Source organism: Lissotriton vulgaris, chromosome 7, assembly GCF_964263255.1.
Source record: "Lissotriton vulgaris chromosome 7, aLisVul1.2, whole genome shotgun sequence".
NCBI classification, from domain to species: domain Eukaryota; kingdom Metazoa; phylum Chordata; class Amphibia; order Caudata; family Salamandridae; genus Lissotriton; species Lissotriton vulgaris.
Window position 1 is genome coordinate 1,415,391,008 of NC_141695.1, and position 21,825 is coordinate 1,415,412,832.

General features: G+C 40.4%; 1 protein-coding gene across 1 annotated transcript in view; it reads right to left on the minus strand.

The window, feature by feature from the left end:
* The window catches only part of EIF2S2 (eukaryotic translation initiation factor 2 subunit beta), a 482,918-nt gene that overhangs the window by 447,251 nt on the left and 13,842 nt on the right, over window positions 1-21,825 (minus strand). The window lies entirely within an intron of this gene.

A 21,825-nucleotide genomic window follows, 5' to 3' on the forward strand; every position in this document is an offset into this window, starting at 1 on the left:
CACTGATGATGTCACATATTACATCATTCATGACATGGTCAGTGACATCACTGATGACATCTCAAATGACATCACTGATGACATCTCATTTGACATTACTGATCACATCACTGATGATATCATTCATGTGATAATACGATGAACCTCTTCAGACTCTAATATAACCTTAGATACAATCAGTGTAAACAGACACTCACAGACTGTCACTCATCCATGGAGTTACTCACACACCTAGTCAGTCATGCAAAGAATCAATCACACCTCCATTTCCTCAACTATACAGTTATACAAACTTTACTTATTCAAACATATACTAACACATATTTACTCTCTTATACAATCCCTGATACAAGTTCACAATGATCCATACAGCCACTCACACATTCACTGGCTCTTATGCACAGTTATTTATATATGTCAACTCTCACATGTACGGTGTTTTACATATGTACTTACTTTGACATGTAGCACTGAGATATCCATTCACTCACCAATACACTCATGCACACAGTCAACCGCCCATACAGCTGTTTCCACATGCACTTCTGAAACCATACATCTAGTGAATCAACTGCTCACACATCTATGCACAGAGTCATACACCTCCCAGCCACACACACTCAGTCTCCCATACAAATACTTGGGCAACCAATCAATAACCCATATAGTTACTCATATAGCTACTTATCAACACATGCAACAGTTTACAGAACAACAGACATAATGATGCACAAATTAAGACAGTTTAGTCACTAACCCATGCACTCAGTGAGACACATTAATCACTCACTCATACAGTCAGTCATGCACCTACTAAATCCTTCATCCAGACACTTATACATCCACTCATTCTTCAATATGTAAGACATATTTTAACTTTACAGAAACATACAGTCACTGGATGTTGTCATCAGTGATGTCATTTGAGATGTCAGTGATGTCATCAGTGATGTCACTGACCATGTCATGAATGATGTAATATGTGACATCATCAGCAGTGGAATGCGGGTGCGCGATATATAGTTAGTGCAACTAACTATATATGGAATTTCAATGGTTTTGTGTGAGTAAAATAAGGTTTTGTAAATGCGAATTCCTAACTATATATGGTCGATAATTCTCTCGCCTCGGTGCCCACTCTGATCAGCGATCACACTCGGCAACTCTGGGCATTAGCTTGCCTCATCTTCACTAACGGCCCCACCAGACCGCCGGGGATGCCTGGTCTCACCCTGGAGATACCCATTAAGGGACCATCTCTCAGGGAAGCCAGGAAGGGTTTCGCAGCGGTCGAAGCGCCTTGGGACCCTACGGGTAAGTAGTGCGCTATATAAATGTCTATACATTTACATTTACATCTATCTATAACCTATGGTTTTTTCAGTGAATTTTCAAGGTTTTGTAAATGATAATTCCTAACTATATATGGTCTATAGCCTATGGTTTTTTCAGTGAAATATATATATATATATATATATACATACATATATAAACATATATCATCTGTATATCTATATAAATACAAACATAAATGCATGCATACATATACTTATATGCATACAGATGCATGTTATTTACATGAAAGTTGAAAAAACACGAATAAAAGCAAAGCTAAAAAGCCACCTCATTACAAACAGAATGGCTTTGACTTAAACGAGGGCGAGATCTATTGCATTTTCAATGCTTGTTTACTTTGGTTCCATCAAGAAGGCATTCAGATGTGTCACACATTTGCCATAAATTCTGAATGTTAGCACTCTAGTTGCACATTAGATCACTGTAGTAAAGCTACTGCTCACCAGGGACGTCTGCTGCTGGTATTCAAAGTGCATGTTTCAGTCTGCATGTCAGAATTTTTTTAATGAAATAGAAGAGGATTTGAGAAGTCACTCAAAATGATCCCTAATTTTTCTTTCTGAAGCACTAATCATACTTTCTATGGCAAAATTAACCCCCTCATGTTGTTCCTTTTTAAATTGAGTGTTTTCAGACTTACCACTTCATTCCAATCAAGATGGCTTCTGGTGTGCCATACTTTTGTCATAAGTAAGACTGTTAGCGCTCTAGTTGTTCTTTAGAACACTCTGGGACATTCTGTCATTGGGCTATACTTGGGGTACATCTGGGTGATATTTGGGCTACATTTAGGCTCTTTTGTCTCTGGTGGCCATCTTGGGAGACTGTATGTCAGAATGTTTTAATGAAATTGAAGAGGGTTTGAGAAGTCACTCAAAATGTGCCCTAATTTTTCTTTCGATTTAGAAAAGGGGGGTGGTGATGAACAGAGTGTCTGAGTTAAACAGACCACTCTTACCCAGTCCAAAGATCAGGGCTTGATCCATCACCGTTATTTATCTCACTGCCCCATCCCAGCTCAGAACCTGGCTATATGCAAATCAGTCTGTCCCTGACCCAGTGCATCATGGGAACAGGGCAGACTAAACTACCAAGCCAATTCTTCACCAGAAAGGAGACAAGCTACCGGGGACCGGTTTCTGGCATTTCAGCCTTCTTCGGCCCGGCTTGCTTGAATCCTGATGGAGCAGTGAGAAAGGGACTCATGTCTGAGTATACCCTGCCACACCTATAGTGGCCAAAAACGATTTAGAAAAGGGGGGTGGTGATGAACAGAGTGTCTGAGTTAAACAGACCACTCTTACCCAGTCCAAAGATCAGGGCTTGATCCATCACCGTTATTTATCTCACTGCCACATCCCAGCTCAGAACCTGGCTATATGCAAATCAGTCTGTCCCTGACCCAGTGCATCATGGGAACAGGGCAGACTAAACTACCAAGCCAATTCTTCACCAGAAAGGAGACAAGCTACCGGGGACCGGTTTCTGGCATTTCAGCCTTCTTCGGCCCGGCTTGCTTGAATCCTGATGGAGCAGTGAGAAAGGGACTCATGTCTGAGTATACCCTGCCACACCTATAGTGGCCAAAAACGATTTAGAAAAGGGGGGTGGTGATGAACAGAGTGTCTGAGTTAAACAGACCACTCTTACCCAGTCCAAAGATCAGGGCTTGATCCATCACCGTTATACCCTTGCTCATTGCACCATCAGGATTCAAGCAAACCGGGCCGAAGACGGCTGTAATGCCAGAAACCGGTCCCCGGGAGCTTGTTTCCTTCCCAGTGTAAGAATTGGCTTCTGTAGTTTGGTTTGTCCTGTTCCCATCATGCACTGGGACAGGAACAGACTAATTTGCATACAGCCAGGTTCTGAAACTGGGATGGTGCAGTGAGCTAAAAAACGGTGTTGGATCTAGCCCTGATCTTTTGACTGGGTGAGAGCTTTCTGCTTAATTCAGAGACTCTGTCCCTCACCACCCCTTTTTGTAAATATTTTTGTCCACCCTAAGCGTGGAAGGGTATTCTCAGATGTGAGACCCTTGCTCATTGCACCATCAGGATTCAAGCAAACCGGGCCGAAGACGGCTGTAATGCCAGAAACCGGTCCCCGGGAGCTTGTTTCCTTCCCAGTGTAAGAATTGGCTTCTGTAGTTTGGTTTGTCCTGTTCCCATCATGCACTGGGACAGGAACAGACTAATTTGCATACAGCCAGGTTCTGAAACTGGGATGGTGCAGTGAGCTAAAAAACGGTGTTGGATCTAGCCCTGATCTTTTGACTGGGTGAGAGCTTTCTGCTTAATTCAGAGACTCTGTCCCTCACCACCCCTTTTTGTAAATATTTTTGTCCACCCTAAGCGTGGAAGGGTATTCTCAGATGTGAGACCCTTGCTCATTGCACCATCAGGATTCAAGCAAACCGGGCCGAAGACGGCTGTAATGCCAGAAACCGGTCCCCGGGAGCTTGTTTCCTTCCCAGTGTAAGAATTGGCTTCTGTAGTTTGGTTTGTCCTGTTCCCATCATGCACTGGGACAGGAACAGACTAATTTGCATACAGCCAGGTTCTGAAACTGGGATGGTGCAGTGAGCTAAAAAACGGTGTTGGATCTAGCCCTGATCTTTTGACTGGGTGAGAGCTTTCTGCTTAATTCAGAGACTCTGTCCCTCACCACCCCTTTTTGTAAATACTAATTTTTCTTTCTGCAGCACTAATCATAATTCATATGGCAAAATATACCCCCTCATGTTGTTTCTTTTTAAATTAAATGTTTTAAGAGTTACCACTTTATTCCAATCAAGATGGCTTCAGGTGTGCCATACCTTTGTAATAAGTAGGACTGTTAGCGCTCTAGTTGTTCTTTAGAACACTCTAGGAGGCTGCAGTAGAACACAAAGGAATCAACTGACAGTCTCTGTCCTTGTTGGATGTACATGTTTTACTGAGAATGTCAGACTTCATTTTCACATGACTGAGAAAGATAATGTGAATTTACAGAAAATATGCTTTCAGTTTAGCTTATAGATCCCCTTCCAAACCACTGTGGGAAAATCATGAGATATTAGTTTTCCTTCAAACAATATTCATGATATCACAGCAGAAGGTTTTTTCACATGGTAAAATCACCTTAGAACCCACCACAATTCCTAAAATGAGTATGGTACCATCAACAAATGATTTATAATGTAACTAAAGTCCTAAAACCCTCTATTAACTACAATGCTTTTTAATGAGGTGCTATCATGTATATTGGTCCCAAGATGGCTGCCAACACTTCTTGGATGAAGTGCTGACAGCCAATCAGATCAGATGTGTGGTTAGGCTCCGCCCAGATATATATCTTTTTTTGAACCTAAATTACTCAAAATCCACTGGAGCACATATATTGAGACCTAGCAAAGGCACATCGGGCTAACAGTCCCTACAATTTTGCCAAGTTTCGTGCAAATCCATTCAGCCGTTCGAGCTAAAAGTGAGGCCAACCGCCCTATGGAAATTAACAAGGGAAAAACGCGTTTTGGGACCCCCCTTTTTTCTCGGCCCCCCCTTGATGAAACCCCCCCAAATTGTCAGGGGCTGCTCAGAAACAAAATGTTCCATTTTCCTGAAAATTTCAGCCAATTCCGTCCACAAACGCCAAAGTTATTAGACATAGAATTTTCAAAAATCCCATAGAGAAAAAATCCTAACTATATATACCTACTGGCGACCGCCAGTAGGTAATACATTATATAATATATATATATATATATATATATATATATATATATATACACACATATACATATATATATATATATATATATATATATATATATACACATATATACATATACATATATATATATATATACATATATATACACACACATATACACATATACATATAAATATACATATACATATACATATTACCTACTGGCGGTCGCCAGTAGGTAGTTATAGTTAGGACCTAGATTCCATAGGAAATCCTCAACATTCTATTTGGAATAACTTTGGCCCTGGTTGAAGAATCTTAGCGAATTTCTCAAAGAAGATGGCTCGGTCCGCTGCGCTCCTTCCCTGAAAGTTTGGGGGGGGATTGGTCAAGTGGGGGCTGAGATATAAGGGGGGTCCCAAAACGTGTTTTCTCCATGTTATTTTCCATAGGACCTTTAGACTCGGCTACAGGTCGAACGGCTGAATGGATTTATAAGAAATTTGCCAAAACTGTAGAGTCTTGTTCGCAGATTACGCTTTTTTGGGAATGGTGTAAATCCGTTCAGTAGTTGTTGAGAAAATTAAAGTTAAAGTCAATTATATATCTATAGGCGCGCACACGTGCGCGCACCCAAGCGGCTGCGCGTGAGCGGAATTTTTTTTGGCTGCGTGACGTCTGTTAACGTTCGATTCGAAGGAAATCGGGAAGTTTTGTCCGCCATTTTGTCATTGCGAGTAAATATATTGTTCATTTCAAAGCGTTGAAACATGGAAAGGGGAGAAGTTAGAGATTGTTTTGCTGCGTAGCTTTTCTCGGGGTGTGCAGTAATGCCCTTAAACGCGAAAAGATATAATTCTCCCGAAAAAAAATACGGGGTGCGCGCACCCGGTCGCGCACACCTATTCACAAGAGTGTGAAAATGGAGATAAATCAGAAGTTTACGTGCTTAGATATAAGGTGGCTCTGAAAAGAGCCCTTGTGTTAATTGAGTGTTTTCTGCATTTATAAGTAAGTACCGATGCAGAGCCTGATGTTGCAGAGGAAGATTCTGTTTCCCTCATTCGTGAAATGAACACCGTCTCTCCTATAGACGTCTTGCATGTGGTATCGCAAGTTGTTGTGGTAAATAGAACCCATGCTATAATCTCTGAGGAACGCAGAAACAGATTTATTTACATGTCTCCTTGCTTTCTCAAATTGTGCACAATGTTGATTGGACCAATTCCATTTCTGTCTTTGGCATATATTGGAATATACCAAGGCAGATCGAGGAAAAAGTGTCATCAATTGTCGAAAGGTGTCTTTTAGAAGCATTTCCAGACCTACCCCAGTGATTGTTTCTAGATCGTTCCCACCACAGTGCACAATTATAAGGTCTGGTTCTGGGAGATGCATAAAAGTTTTCACCAATGGAATCAATTGGTGACATTTCAATCCTCTTTTGGAAATCCATGTTATGTGTACATTTGGTAAGCTGAGGTTGCAAATTCGTCTGCTTACTGCATATTTTTCACTCCAGTGAATATAACTGTGTCCTATTAGCCAGACCTTCATTTTCAAGGGATTTGTAGTCGTCCTCCGATCGGTTCTGGAAGTGGAATGGGAGTTAGAAGTTGAAATTCTAAATAAAGAAAAAGGAAGAGGCTGGGTGTGGTTTAAAAAATAAAAATGATTGGTTGATTGTAACAAGTGGAGATTGAACAGTACGTTCCATGTTTATGTTAAACGAAAAGTACAATTGGGTGTGAAAAAACAAGATATGTAACAGAGCTGTGTATTGGCAGGAGTTTCTGGAGGGAAAATAGTGTTCTTAGTTTGTTGTAGAACGTTAAGACATGAACTTTTGACCTGTGCCTTCAGCAAGGTGCAGAATGAGGTGTCACCATGGAAACAGCCGGAGATGGCAGTTGGTGATGGGTTCACTCTTTGGTGCCTCTGCATCCGAGTCTGTTCTCTGGTGGCAGGCGGAGAACTGTTTGTTATTGTGGAGATGAAAGGGTGATAAGGAGAGAAATACGACATAGCGTCTGGCCTGTAGAAGCGTGGGAGCAGTGATTAACTCTGAGTGAAGCGGAACTGTGTCGGTGCTTAGTAACAGTAAAAAAAAAAAGTTAAGTGGTATAACTGTCTTTACGGTGCGCGACCTACTAAGAAAGAGTTCACGGGCCGTAATTGGCTTGGAGGTTCTAGTATCAGTAAGTGAGTTCGAGAAAAGAAAACATTCAGGACTTTATTTATGAAGGCCTTGCGCCACCGGTGCGTTACTTTTTCCCATTTTAAAAAATGAGGCCCCGGCGGCGGAAGGTCTTCATAAATAAGGTCTTCAGTGTCTACAGTTAAGGTTATGTGGAACCCATGAATAGTTTTTCAAAATGAAATCATTTCAGTTGAGATTATGGATTAAAAGAGAAACCGTGAATATTTGAAATGTTTATTTAGAAATGTACTGTTTTAAAGGCAAATCATTATGTAATATGAGTACAGAAATTGCAAAAAACACAGTAATTGGTATTGTCAGTAGTACATGGAATACAAACGCTATAGTTGAAGAAAAATGAATATAGTTGGAAAAAAACATTGTACACTCTTATAAGGAAGTATATTATATTTTAATTAATGGAAGAAGGTCTCTGGCCTTTCAGTTTAGGAACGATATATGAAAATGCAAGTGGTTATACATCATTACTTTATGAATCAGCTGTCAAACAACACGAAATCATAATGTCCATTGTTAGTAAAGCAAATAGGTCTGTTCTTCAAAAGAGAATATGGAAAAGAACGTGAAGAATATAGAAAACCCAAAAGGAAATGAGGACGTCAATGGCTTGTATGAGAGTTATTGAAGCATTGTTTAGGCAAAATAGGTAGCTTCTGCTTGTAACAGGAAATCAGTTTTATCATTTGAAAGTATGTCAGCTATCCAATGGAAAAGAGTAAAGCAGTACTGATAATCTGTTATAATCGGAGCCTCTTTTACCATCAGAGTGCAGGTCGGTGGGTTTTCGATGTAGCTCGCTGTTAGGAAAGAGTTAACCGTCCATTGTGTAGGCAAAGTATGCAGCAAGTGCCTCTAACATGAAATCATTGTTATCATCGGAAAACATGTCAGCCATCCAATTGAGAAGATCAAAGGAGCATTCATGATCTGTCATTATTGGAGCGTCTTTTACCATCATTGGGCAGCTCAGTGGGTTTTCGATGTAGCTCTCTGTTAGGAAATCTTGCGCCGCTGCGAATATATTCCAATGACCCAGAACTCCTTGTATCGCTGCAAAGGCCATAAACCCTCCGTTGTAACAAAGCTGTTCATGATCAAGTAACGGATTCATGAGGCGATTGTAATTCGGTTCAGGAGGTACCAAATTGCAGAGACATAAATCCAGGGCCCACGTGAAATCACAGCTCAGGCAATGAAATGCAGGCTGCACACAGGTGAAATACGAATATCGAAATGATAATCGATATGAAGTATTCAAAGTTGAGAGTGGTAAGGTGCCGTAGTACAGAAGCATTCTCTGTCGAAATAGTTTTAAGTGGCCCGGCTCGTTTGCGAAGGCAGGAGGGACATCCATTTTGAATTTCCCAAGATGGTAAAGGAAACGGCGCAGCACTGCCGGTCGTATAGCAACTCCACAGAATTAGGTCGCCGGCTATGCAGTGGAGAGGCGCAGAATGACTTGATACATTTTCTAGGAGTCTAGTCACTTATATTTTGCTTAGTGGTTATCAAAAAAGTAGCTTTTTTTGAACTGGAGGATGCGTTAAAAAAATAAGGGAGCGATTTGAGGGAGTTGTAAAGCAAGGTCAATTTTTTTTTTACATCAATGATGTTTTCTGTGAATATGTGTGTGAGCAGATGCAACGTTCAGTTTTAAATGTGACAATGGCGGTCTTGTTCATGTCTTCCGATTCAAGGTCGGTATTCGCTGCCAAATATAAAGATCAAGAAACGCATGCGTGGGGTACATAGTCTGCATTCTTAAAGGAAAGCAAATGAAGGGTTATTTTTACCGCGTTAGCATTGTCGTTTAAAAAGTTATAGTGATTTCTATTATATGTTAAGAAAGTGTCACTGATGAAGACTAAAAATAAATCCTTATAAATGATAGGGACTGGTGTATTTTAGAAAAGGTGTGTAACATTACATGAATTGTGGAAAAAAAAATAATGTAATTGAAAGTGTATGGTTTGAAAATGAAAAGTAGAGGTTTATAGTTCACGTTTTGAAAGCAGTTGTAGAGGGTCAGATGAAAGTGTATGGTTTGAAAATGAAAAGTAGAGGTTTATAGTTCACGTTTTGAAAGCAGTTCTAGAGGGTCAGATGCATGATAGATTTATAAAAAATAGAACATGTTTTTAAATAGTATTATGGAAAAAATATGTGCCTTTATGTACTATTTACATTATCTGCCTGTTGCGTATTCTTTGAGTTTTAGTAATCCTGTGTCTTATAAGTTTTCTAGGGGTGGTTTGAGGTTCATGGTGGGTTTGGGCAGGGAGGGTAGGTTGGGGGTTTGTAATAGGGGGTCCGGTGGGGTGGAGTGCGGAGTTTAGTGAAAAGTGAGGGGGGCGGGGAGTTACGGTGTTTGGTAATGCGGCAGAGTCAGAGGACGCCACATTTGTGTTATGGGGTGCCACGGAAATATGTATTTATTCTCAGAGGTTTATTATATTAAGGATATATATCAACATGGTGGCTCTTGTCGTTTTGTGGTTCTGTGCATGTTTATAATGCTGGCCCTGTAGTTTTTGTTTATGGACCTTATTACGACACACAGGGGAGCTACGTTGCACAGTTGGAGATCAGAGACTTAGGAAATAAAACTTTATAATTGTAAGGGCTCTAAGCGATAGAAATCGCCCGTTGTCGGTGTAAAAAATATCACCGCTATTGGTGGTATTTTCTACGGTGTTAGTGCTCGAAGGAGAATAGTAACATATGTGAAAGCAAATTGTGTAAGAGGCTCAGCATTTCACATTATCGCGTGAAAACAAAAGTTGCTTTTACATAGCAATAAGTCTCTTATAATTAAGGGACGGAGTGTATATAGTGCTATTTAGTACTCTGCTATGTGATTGATGTCGAATATTTCATAAGGAGGCTTTAAAAGTTTTTCGATAAGCTAGTTTTCTAGGGAAGTGGGTGGAGTGTTCCGTGTAAATTGCAGAATAGAAACTAGTAAGAACCAATTGGAAGTGTTGTTTTAAAGTCACATGACTGCACATGCGTGTCTCGACGCCTGTACGCGATAGGTGGGTGCGTGCACCCGGTCGCGCACTATAAGAAAGCGGCGAGAAAATATCAGCTAATATGCTCTTGAAGCTTGTTTTGGTACAAAGTTAGTTCTGAAAAGAACTTTTTTTTGGAAACAAGTGTTATGATGCTTTTGATTTCTTAAAGTTGCTACGACATTTTTCAGTATGTTATACTATCCAAATAAAGTGAAGAAATTTAACTTTTCTTGGAGCATTTATGACTCAATTTTGTGTTTAATTAGAGTAAAGCTTTGCTCTCCGTATACAAGAAGTTCTCCACAGTTGTTGCATTTCATGTGCACGTTCGCAAGATATGGTCTGAAGTCCATTTCAGCACTCGATGGAGATACAGGTCGTCCTCCGGAAGATGTGCTGATTATTCTGATGGTAATAGCGTGGCCTCCGTTTTTCTTGTCAAAGGTGGTCGCTCATTTCCTTCAGATTCGGAAGATAAATGCGGAACGGTAGCCATTGTAGCGAAGTCTTCGTGAAGATGTTCGACGTTGTTCTCTCTTGAGAGTAGAAAAGAAAGTGATGGAAGTGGGTGGAGTGCTGCGTGTAAATTCCAGAATAGAAACTACCAAGAACCAATTAGAAGTGTTGTTTAGAAGTCACATGACTTCACATGCAAGTGTCAGGTCCTGTACACGATGGGAGGGTGCGCGCACCCGGTCGCGCACTACAATGAAGCGGCGAAAAAACATGTCATAAGATGCTCTTGGAGCATGTTTTGGTAGAAATAGTTAGTTCTGAAAAGAACTTTTTTTTTTTTGGAAACAAGTCGTATGATGCTTTCGATTTCTTAAAGTTTGTACTACATTTTTCAGTATGTAATACTATGAAAATGAAGTGAAGAAATTTATTTTTTCTTGGGGCATTTATGACTTTCAATTTTGAGTTTAATAAGAACAAGGCTCTGCTCTCCATACAAAAGAATTTCTGCACACTGGTCACACTGGTTGCATTTCATATGTACCTTCGCAAGATATGGTCTCAAGTCCATCTCAGCACTCGATGGAGATACAGGTCCTCCACCAGAAGATGTGCTGGCCATCTCTGATGGTAATAGCGTGGCCAGGGCTCTTGTCGATGCTTTTACATAATGCTCAGGGTGCCTTTGTTTAACATGCCGCTGCATGGTATGTATAGAAAAGGAATATTTTTTATTTGGATTTCCCCTTGAGAGCTCCGAATTGCATATCGTGCAGGTTACTTTTGGCGCATTCACTTTCTTTTGATCTTCAGGATAAGTAAAAAATTGCCAAATGAAAGATTCCTTTTTTCTTCTTAACGGTGGTCGCTCATTTCCTTCTGATTCGGAAGATGAATGCAGAACGGCAGCCATTTCAGCAAACTTTTCCGGAAGATGCTCGACGTTGTTGTCTCTTGAGAGTAGAAAAGATTGTGAGGAAAGTGGGTGGAGTGCTTCGTGTAAATTTCAGAACAGAAACTACTAAGAACCAATTGGAAGTCTTGTTTTCAAGTCACATGACTTTACATGCGCTTCTCAGGACGTGTAGGCGGTGACACTATCTAGTTACGAACGTGATTACATACTTAGGAACTAGCATTCAAAAAAACTATGAAATTCACTGAAAAAACCATAGGTTTTACACACGTTATAGTTAGGAAGTAGCATTTGAAAAACCTATGAAATTCACAGAAAAAACCATAGGTTTGACACCAGTTATAGTTAGCTGGAAATTTTACTGACATAAAACCAATGAAATTCCACGTTATAGTTAGTTGGACTCACTATAACTTGCGCGTGTAATGCACTGCTGATGACATCACATATTACATCACTAATGAGATCACTAATAACACCATCTAGTGAATGTCTGTCTTTTTAAAACATAAATGTTTTATATATGTATATGTAGAGGTCGATGTAAAAATAAATGTTTAAATAAGTGTCTTAATCGATGTGGAGGACTGTATGGATGGCTGAGTGTATATGTGTGTGTTAGTGAGTGAATGCCTGCCTCACTAGTGTGTTTATCAGTAACGATATATGTTTTAATCTAGTTTATGTAAGTATTGATATATATATAAGTGAGTATATGTGACAGTGAGAGATCGAAAGAGTTCCTCTTTAAATAAGTATGTGTTTCTATAAGTGATTGTTTAAAAGAGTAAGTAAGTGTAAGTTTACTTAAGTAAGGTGCTACTGTGTGTATATCTGTCTATGTAAATAAATGGATGTTTATTACTTTATTTGCAAGTGTGAATATGTGTGTGATTTACTTTTGGATGTCTGTCGGTATATAACAGGATGTATAGATGTATCACTATATATAATCAGTGAGTATATATACGAGTGACTATATAGAACTGTTATTGAATTATTGGATGTGTATATAAATGTTGGAATTACTGAATTGGTTGTTGTAACTGGTATAGGTATGTCCACTTTTTTTTATATGTTAGTTTTTTTTTTCTAAATGTGTTTTAAGGGTTACTTTAGAGTGCAAGTAGGTTAGTCTCTCTGTCACAAAGATGGTATCATCAGTGATCTCATTAGTGACGTCACTGACCATGTCATAAGTAATGTAATATGTGATGTCATCAGCAATGCATTACACGCGCAAGTTATAGTGAGTCCAACTAACTATAACGTGGAATTTCATTGGTTTTATGTCAGTAAAATTTCCAGCTAACTATAACTGGTGTCAAACCTATGGTTTCAGTGAATTTCATAGGTTTTTCAAATGCTACTTCCTAACTATAACGTGTGTAAAACCTACGGTTTTTTCAGTGAATATATATATATATATATATATATATATATACATACATACACACATACATACATACACACCTACCTACCAAGTGTGGTGTACTTTCATTTGATCATTCAAGAGATTATAGACTGGTAAAACAAGCTGCCTTACATTGCTTCAAGACTTTGCCTGAAAGCTGCTCTCCACAGCTACCACTAGGATAGCGTTCTATAAAGGTTGTCTTAAACCTATCAAAAAGGGTTGTTTGGACTGGTGCAAGGTGCCCACTAGAATAGTGGACATCATATGTCAAGCCAAATTCTCACATGCACTATCACCAAAAGGAGAAGTCACTGTACCTACCTAGTGACTGGAAAAACTTCTTCGAAGAAAAAAACAACTTGCAAATATCCGGACCAGTAGATGGCAGGAGTATGCAAAGCATCTGATCTACAGCTCACTTGCCTCAAACATAAGTATTTATTACAACACACTATCAGTATCACATTTGTATATCTCCTACCTGAATATAAAAACAATACAGAAGAATACTTCAAAAGTCACCAGGTAAGTAGCATTAAATACAGTGGTCTCCAGGAGGAGAAAATAAACATACTAAGAAAGTGGAAACCGAACCGCAACTAAGGGCGGGACGTGGACCAAAAGACCCAGAGAGGCGAAGGGACACAGGGAACCACCCAAGGTAAGTATCCAGGAACCCCACAGAGCCTGTGTGAAGACTGGAAACACAGTCCGGTGTCCAATAGAATTCAATTGAGAAGTCGCTGTTGCAGTTTTAGAGAAGAACCCTTTCCGGATGACCCTGAAGAAACCCTTTGGAAGGCACAAGGTTGGAGAGCCACTCAACCCATGGATGCCTAGGAATCAAGTTACTAGCACAAGGGAAGCCTGGTGCATAGAGGTGAAGTGATGTCAGAACATGTTGTAGATGGCAATGAGAGCCTTCAAAGAAGATGCCTCTGAAGAAGACTGCAAATGAGTCCGGTGGAATCCAAGAGTGGATTCTGGAATTGAAGAACCTGGAAGCAGAGGTGGGAGTCTTTGCCACTTTTAGGTGACCAGGAGGCACGGAGAGAAAATGCTCACCAATGTTGGGAGATTCTGCAGTCAACAGGGACCTTGTAGTTGCAGCTGGGAGGACCAGGTAACGCTGAGGAAGACCAAGAGCTGTGCACAAGCAGTCACAAATTGGTGACTAGGTGGTCAGCGTCCGGCGAGAGAACCAACAAGGTTTGTTAGCCGCAACTGGCGTGGACGACAGAAAAGGAGCAACATTGGGACCAGAAAGGTGCTAGTGTCTCACCAACAGCAGGAGAGGCAAAGCAAGCCCCAAGCAAATAGAGGACCCCACACTGAAGCAAGAAAAGACCCTCAGGACGACCCACAGGCCAAAGGCCCAAGAGTCGCAAGAGGACCTCGAGCGGCTCACCAAAAGGTGGCAGCCCATGGTGCAGAACATTGTCCTACACCTTCTAAAATAGGTTCTGTTGCACACTTTTATTCCATCGTTAGCTCAATATGAGTCGTGGAGACTACACACCAACTATACTATCGATGACCTGACTCGGATAATACAGACTGGCTCTTAACTCATTGACGTAATCCAGCCTAGAGATCACCAAGGCCTGAACGACCGTCTTTCTATACGTGACAGGAAGTAGGGGGAGAAAGTTTCGCAGCATTCTCAAAACCCCAAAACAGTTTCCAGCCACTGATTGTATCTGGGCCTTCATCATTGAGTGGATCGCATTCAGTTTAAACCCTAAATTTTTTACCGTAGTCACTGGTGCTGAAAGGGGGGGGGGGGGGGGGTGGACGAATGAACATTTCTTGCAGCCACCAATTAAGCCAATAACAAAACACAATATTCCTTAGGCGAATTATTTTAAATTTTAACTTCACAGTTGAAGGAATGTCACTAAGGTGAACATGAATTTTCAATTCATCAAGAGAACATACAAATAGTGAATCATTTGCTTTTTAATCCATCATCTTCATTTTAAATCATAAGGATATATATATACAATATGATACAATCCACTTTTGGCAACAAAATGGTATACTGTTTCTTCAGTTGAAAAATATGTACAGTACCAAAAGACATTTTTGTAAAGAATATGGACAGTATTTACAAATCATATATATATATATATATATATATATATATATATATATACACACACACACACACACAATAATTTTGCATAGACTATATACAAAATTTCCAATCAATCAATGTAGATACTATTTACAAAGAAGTGTCGTTGCGTCGACGTTTCGGTCTCATACAATGTGATATAACAAGACCATCATCAGGACATAGGTTGCACCATGGACCTATAGTGAGGTAATATAAATACAATCACAACAATGTAAGTATAAACTCTTGAGAATAAAGTTTAGACTGTCTGCCCACACCAAACCAAATGGTGAACAAATAAATAAATACAAGCGCCAACAAATGTGTCCAGGGACTAAAATGTCCTATTTACAATAATTATACAGTGGCCATGTCCCAAAACGACATGCACCCACACCCAAATATCAAAGTGAAACAAGTAGTGCAATTCAATCCATACTCACTGAAAACCAAAGGAAAAGCTCTTATCCTATTGGAAATATAACAAATGAGAGTATATATCTACATGCCTGAAACTAATATACAGAACACATGGCCAGCAATAACTCATATGTAGGTAGCGGGAGGAAGTCATACCTTAAGTGGAAGTGAGTATCACACAACACAGAGGGCAATTAATTAGGCTCCGTCGTATCTGTATCAGAGACAGAATCACGAAGGATAGTAAGGAATAACTCAGCGGACAGTATCATATCAGAAATCAGAAATCAAAAAAAAAAAATCAAAAGAACCGCAATCTGACTTACCGAAGTGCGAATGAAACAGCACAAAACTCTCAGTCTCAGTCGGTAAACACGCAAGCCGAGTCTGGCATTTTCCCAGAATAGCTCCGGGTCGTGATCACGTGGTCAAACGTGGTGCGTCATGGCAGCCATTTTGGGATAACTAGGAAAGCCTGACCCTCCATTAGGATATTATTGAGGAGTCAGGCAAAACGTCTCCAGAGTATATTATATGACAAGATCACAACAGAATCGATCATGTGAGTGAAAGTAAAATTCGTCATATTTAAAAATATGGAAGAAACAGACAGGGGGGGGCCATGCCTTCTAATCATTTTAACTGCTAATGTTGATAGCGCAATGATCCCACAGGAAAACTATCCTACCAACTGTAGTGTGTCAAATAAAGCCAACCCGAATCTCTATCAGATCGTTCTAGACAAGGATCCAAAATTGATCATCAATAGGCAAATTCAGAAAAATCAAGAAGCCCTTATATCACTATAGAGAGCTGATCATAGTAAGCAGAAATCAGCGTAGAGCAGCCAATACTTGCCACTCAACAAAGGAGTTTAGTCCCTGAGACACAGTGTTAGCGGACCAAATCCACCTATTTTCTTTCTGTGTAAGCAGGCGGTCGATATTACATCTCCGTTTTGACTGTTTAACATTCTAAAATCCACCATTGCATATCACATGGCAAATGTTGTTGTTGTAGATAGTGTTCAACTAATGGCGCTGTTTCTACTTTACATCTAATTCTTGATTGATGTTGTGCGATTCTTTTTCTTACCTCTTTTGTGGTTTTGCCTATATAATATAGGGAACAAGGACATTTAATGCAGTATATTGCGTTTTTAGTTAGACAATTCGTATGGTTCCTCAAAGTCCAATTTTTGCCATTTATGCAGCAGGTTTTTGTTATTATTGTGGTTTGACAAGCAGTACATGAACCACAGGGGTAGTGTCCCACTATGGGAGGCAAACCCCAGATGTTTTGGATGGTTTTGACATTCGGTTCTTTGTAGGCTTTAACTAAATGGTCTCTTGAATTGCGTGCCAAGCATCATAAGTGGTGGAGCCAAAGAAAATAATCCGATTGGTCAGAGTTACATTTCAGTTGGTTAATTCTGAGCTAGGAAAAAAACTCTGAAACAATTTTAATAGCATTGCCATTGAACTCGGCCCCCTTATCACATGTGAACAGTTGGGTATTGTCCGCATACGAAATTTTCGCACTATGCTTCGCGGCTATGAGTGCGAGAGGGGCCATATACAGATTGAACAGAGTAGGTCTCAAAACTGAGCCCTGAGGAACTGAGGACTGGCTGAAATGAAGCAGACTAATGGCCTCCACATACTCTGTGGTGATCATCTTGACATATTTCTCCAAGGCCTTGGAGAAAAAAGGCAATAAAGAGATGGGCCTGTAATTACAAGCTGCGCCAGGGTCGGCCGATGGTTTTTTCAGCAGGAGGATTTTGGCATGTTTCCAGGACTGCGGCATAAGGCCCTCTCGGACAGCGGTATTAAGAAGAAAGTTTACTGCAGAGTACCTCTGCAGTAGATGATAGTATTTTGGCCGGACAGGGGTCAGAGGGTGAGCCAGATTTGAGAGCCTTCATAATTGATCCTCGCTACCAAAATTTGCATACCGTTACTACTTATTGTGTTGGAAAAGTATGTTAACAGCAGTTCCACATTGGCTTCTGTGAAACATTAGCTTCTGAGAAACACCCTCTTTCCTTTTTGTCAGGTGACATTGATCTTTCAGATTTTCTTTTAGGTTCAAAATCCCCTCGCACTTACCGTTGTGTATGCTGCATATAATACATTTTGGAAACTTTCGCAAATGGAGGCAGCACTAAGATTGTGCCGAATTGATCAGAATAATTTGGACATGGTTCTTGCTGTGGTTGATAACAGCATAAACACACTGTTTTCTCATATTTAGACGTTAGACAATATTGGGTCATCTGTTATCGATATTGTTCAGAGTGAAGTTTCTACCTTGTACCATGGCCAAAATCAGTTCCGTTCTATTATGCAATTTGCGTGGACTATACAGACTCTTAAAAATGGGAGAGTACCATAGGATTGCCTTAATGCTTCTGCGCTGTTTTTACCATTCAATTTAACATACAAACAGAAAATTAGGTCTATGAAAGATGCAGCTTACAATATGTTACACATTGAGAAACTAGAACAGTTACCATTAACTGTGGCAAAAATAGATTCAGCAGTGTGGTGAATACATAGGGTAATTTTGTTGCCACTCACTTTTTCAATTTACATTTTGCATGAAACATTTTGTTTGTAGGTATGAACCCCTCGGAAGTAGTTTCATACATGAATTGAGGTTATTGCCATTCGCTTTTCATGGTCAGCATGCAGAGAAGGAAATTTTCTTTACAGGGCGGATTTTGACTATGGTCAGACACTCCCTTGTCTGTAAACAAGTAAAACTCCACTGTGCTTGCAACATTTCAGCACCCATTTTTTTCTGAAAGGACCACCGGTTCCTGCTATTATTTCCACTCACACAGCAGTTCTCATTCTCAACAATCGGAACTGCTGCGGTTTACAGGCAGGCATTAAGTACATAGTAACAGTTTCACAATGTGTTACTTGTTACAATGTCCTGCCCCGCCATAGTGTACAGTTCACTATGGCATTTCATTCAGTCTATGAAAACAGATTTCATTAAGCTAAGGAGACTCAAAGTGCTGTTTCAACAAGAAGTTGCTCACATTGGCTAGTGCAACCATTGAATTGCAGGTGGCAAGAACATGCAGTGGAATAAAACCTTCGCTAAACACAAACCTCCCCCTACATTTCGGGGAATTTACCAAATTTTTTGTGTCTGATACGGCATGCCCCGCACACTCAAAGGTTGTGGGATCTGACCTAGTTACATGGTTTCAGACTATATTTGGCATACCTGCTTTTATTCATTCTATTTTTTCCAGCATATTCGGAGGGTTTCTGCTGCTGCTGCTCTTCCCGGGTTGTGGCAAGCTGGCACTTCTTTTGCTGTTTCGCAATGGACGCTTGATCTGTGGTACTACCACCAGCAAGGCACAGTTGCAGCTGTACTGTGATCAGAAGAAGCAGCTTTTTGGTTTAATGTCTGTGTTCTCTTGCATCTGGTGCCCTTTGCAATGGGCCCTGTACGTCTGCCTCTCCACATCACCCACTGCCCTGGAAAATTAGCTGTTGGTGGGTCCGTTGAGGTCCCATAAGAAGGGGGGGGGGGTGTATAAAGGTACAGGGCTTCTAAGGGTGGCACAATATGTGCTGCAGCCCTTAGAGGACTTCCCTGGACACAATGTCCATGGTACCTTTTACAAGGGACTTGCATGTGGCCCGAGAGGTGCAGTTTGGGGTGTGCAAAGGTACAGTTTAAGGTGAACACAATCCCTGGGTACCGGGTTAGAAGAAACTCAGGGCACACTTAGTCAAAGAGCAGAAACATCAGGCAAAAAGTGGGGGCAACCATGCAAAAAGGAGCACTGTCCTACAAGTACCAACATAGACGATAAGTAATGAACACCATAGAAAACGGACAAATTAATTTTTTTTTAAAACATTTCATATTAATGTAGGCACCAAAAAATAATCCAATCAGATGAGTAGAACCGCAGTTATGGATTTTAGAAGCAGAAAAAAAAAAATCTGTATTTCACTACAGCAAAAAGTTATCATTGAGGTCATTGAGGAAGAGCACAAGTGACAATCGGTCACTTACAGGTGGAGTTACATGGAACCCACATGGGGTTAAAGGTGATGCGGGTCCAGGGACCATGCCACAAAAGTCAGTTCAATTTTACCTGGCACAGAGAAAACTAACCATAACTGGTAACTATGTCGGTTTTCTTTAGTTCAAAATGTTAATGATGTCTCTGAAAGTCCCCTAATTATAATGTTACTTTACCCTTTGTTTTTTTTTCACTGAAAATACATATGTATAGCTACACACCACACTCATACATGCAGGGGCTCAGACGGTGCAATCCTAAAAAACACAGGAAAAAGGATAACAATCTAATGGAGGTACGTGTTGGCACCTGAACATAAGAAGACTAAAGGACATTAGAAAGCCACAATGTGATACTGTGCATTTAAAAAGAAACCACTCCGGTTGCACTGCTGCTGGAGACTCATCTAGATCCTGGAATGGAGGTAACTGCCCGTGGATGGTATGGGAGTTACATGGCTTCTTTTCCTTATATAGCACATACACAAGGATTCGGATTATGATGATGAATGGGGTGCTCCCCTACAATTAAAGAGTAGGGCAGATCTGTCATTGTACAAAAGTAGAATGGAAATAGCCATTTCACATTAGCAAACACATGCAAATCAATATCAATGACCATGGCTTCTCATACCTTCTTATTCCCTATTTATATAGGGGATATAGCCATAGTAAAGCAAGATTGGACACAGCGGCAGGAAATTCAAAGCTGTAATTGGCACTTTGCACGGCAAATCAAACTCCAACTCTGGGTCCCAGTCCCTTGCAAGACTTCATTCATACTTATTCAGCAAAAAGGTTGACAGGTAGCTGGCAGCAGTGAACCCCATCTGCCAAGAACTAAATCTAATATTCCATTATGCATGATGCAGCTTCTTGGATAAACTGGCTCCTTGGGTGGGATGCATGCTCATGAGTTGGACTTTGACTTTCTGCCGCCTACAATATTGGATCACTCACTTGTGATACTGTCGGTTCTGATACCTTCAAATAGGCAGTACTGTGATTGTGCATTTCCCCAGAGGCACTGCAGGATGCAGTTTACAGTTCAAATAAAGCAGTAAATTGTTGAATACATTGTTTTAATACTCATTCCAAGCCCAGCAAAGGCATGGTGTGGAAAACGTTCAAAGATTTTATATTATGACGGTCTGCAAATCCAAGCAATTTGGTATTCTTCAGTCCATATTCATCATGGTGTGGAGCCTCAAGATTAAGATCTGTGGTTTTAGTGTCAGATCACACTGAAAATGAGAAGATCATACAGAAACTGCACAAATTGCATTTGGGAAGGCCTTGGAGTGGGAACACAGGAAAGATGAATTCTTAGGTAAATATGCAGTGGTCACACAGTATAGAGATGGGGAGTGTTCAGGCAGGACGCTAGCACGGCTGATGCTAAAAGAACACCCTGAGAAGTTACTTAAATTTGAAGTCGACATGGGCGATTGCCCTAGATCCCGGATTGGAAAAAAATAGGCGGAGATCGGGGTCCTAGGTCCACAATAAAACACTGGCTTACGGATATTATCTATTTAAATTACAAGCAATATATACACATATCACCTTTGCCAAGCATTTTCCACTCTAACGATATGAGAGCACCTTCGGCATTATCAACTACAAGGATGCTTAAATCAGGACACCACAAAAATGTAGGCGATAAGACATCTTTTGGGTTGAGTAATTCAAACCCTGGAAAAAGATAGTCATGTGGACAGTGTGAAGTCGCCAGTTTGAGGGAGTGGAAATAGTAATAGTGAAGGCGCTGTGGGTCACTTAAGTCCACGAGATATGATGGTTGAGACTGCAAAGCTAGCCCTCAAGGTATTAACACCTCCTCATGCTTGTGCTGACGGAGGACAACTGGAAGGAATAAACAAATGACTATAACCCGTACACTAATACTGAACGTGCTACTTATGCAGTATGTAGGGGGTACACTGGTCCTGTTTTTTTATATGGTACTTGCTTGCAAACAATATGTTGTACTGTACTTCACTTACCAAGCAATAATGATGGCTCACAGTAGAGGAAGGCTTATGCAGTTTTACGGTCAGATTGCAAAATTTTTAAAACAAAACAAGCGTTAGGCAGACCTACTGACATTTTGCTTTCCTTTCAGGTCAGAACACATGAAAAGACAGGCATGCA